The sequence below is a fragment of the Misgurnus anguillicaudatus genome, chromosome 24 (assembly GCF_027580225.2).
Source record: "Misgurnus anguillicaudatus chromosome 24, ASM2758022v2, whole genome shotgun sequence".
NCBI lineage: Eukaryota > Metazoa > Chordata > Actinopteri > Cypriniformes > Cobitidae > Misgurnus > Misgurnus anguillicaudatus.
In genome coordinates, this window is record NC_073360.2 from 14,534,173 (window position 1) to 14,536,216 (window position 2,044).

Below are 2,044 nucleotides of genomic sequence, written 5' to 3' on the forward strand. Positions count from 1 at the left end.
CAAGTTAAGTTTTTGAATAGGGTTCGTTTCCAAATAAACTGAAAATGTCCTACTGACCTTCATTTCTATTTTGATTATATTGTTAACTTCTTAATATATGGAGTTTAAATCTGACAAAACTATTTGAATTTGAAATCCATAAACTTGAATTATAGACAAGTGTAATTTAATAAAACTGAATAATTTGATGCCGTATTTGTAAAGATTTGTATTTTCAAAGAGTGAATTTACATTTTTGAAAAATACAGCTTCAGGTTTTCAAGATAAAGAGAAAATTCAAAACACCAAATTCAAATTCAATTTTCTAAAATTCAAGTGCAGAAATTCAGATCGTACAGAAAGTGGGTCATAGGTCAAGCTTCCGGTGTGCACAGGGAAGAGTAGTAGATCTCAGAAAAGTCCAACAGACAGCTACATGCAGACGAATGCTTATATGCTTTGACTTTGATACCCTATTGCTATCATTTCACGAAATTAAATTATGTTTTAAAAGGCATTTGTGCTGAACACAGTGGTATGAGACACTTGCCATTATTATGTTTTAAAGCAACTGAAAAAAGACCAAATGTAAGAGCATGTCAGAACCTCTGAGAGTGTCCCAAAATGGTCGGACCCCAGAGAGTTAAGCAGTTCAGATAAGTCATCATTATCAGTGTCAATTTGATGTTGTTTTCCGAAGATGAAATCGTAGCATGAAAGATAACTTTTAGGTTAAAAAGAGGCATTTCTGGAAACTATTTGCAGTCAACCAGTCAGGCACATCTTGGTTAGTCTACTGAATAACTTCTGTACTCATTTTTGTATCAGTTCCTATAAAAATAATTGTGGTTTAGAGAATGTGATGAAATCACATAACCGTTCCTTTGAAAAGATCAAAATACATTTACATACTTTTAATATTAACTTATTTACAATACAAAATTATTTTTGTGATTCATATCTGAAGATTCCCTCCTGTCTTGGATATTTTCTCAAAAACATTTAAAATATGGAGACCATGCTTTTATATTAATATTAATTAATGTTTTTTAATATTTTTTTTATGAAGTTAATAGTACATTTGTTCAGTAATATCTGCGTTATTCCTCTCAGTCCCTGTGCTCGCGCTGCAATGGTTGTAATGCTGTGTATGCACCAGAAGCAAATGTAACCATTAGCGCACTATTGCACGCACACCTCAAACGCGTCATCACCGCAATTAAAATAATTAACTAAAGTGGAAATTTGCCGTTCCCGCATGTAATCTAGTGCGAGGAACGCATTGCTTTGCACAAGTACAGTAGATGCGCAATTGCCGGACTTATCTTGTAAATATTAATTATGTCATGTGCCGATATTTTAATGGAGTCGACCACTTTGAGTGCTGTCTTGCAAAATCTTTCCAGTGCACTGGAACGTTCGTTCCCTTAAAATTCCCACAATGTTATGCAAAAACCAGTGAGCACTGATGGTCCCTATGTTCCCTTAACAGAAATCACATGATCTTTTTTGAAGCTTTCCAACCAAAAATTGTGCAAGCCAACTCAATAAACTTCATGAAATGCAACAAAACTTTTATAAAGACAAAGGTTTGTTTTAGTTTTAATATAAACACACATCGCTAGACATGAAGGGACCACAATCAACCTAATATTTAAATGCAATATTCCTCCAAATTTATGCACGGATATGTATGTTTCACATACATAGCTCCTCGGGAGCTAAGGGAGCAGATTTAGACACAGCCATGGACAAAAGAGATCGATTAAAACACAAGGTGTGAGCGGAAATGTTTGCATAAATGCATCTTAAGGTGTAAACAGGGCATGATAATAGTTTCGTTTGTAAGGGTTACTTGACTATTCTTGTGGATGTTTAAGTTGTTTATTTTATGTCTCATGTTTATGCTTGACTTTAAACAGTGCATTTATACACAAATCCTCTCAGAAAGGAGGAAGTGTCTCTGAGTAAAAGAACCATTATCCTTGTGACATTACCCATCCTTTGGGGGGGGGCTAAATAATTTGCTTATGATGCTTATGATGCCAGTGTATGATTCCAGATA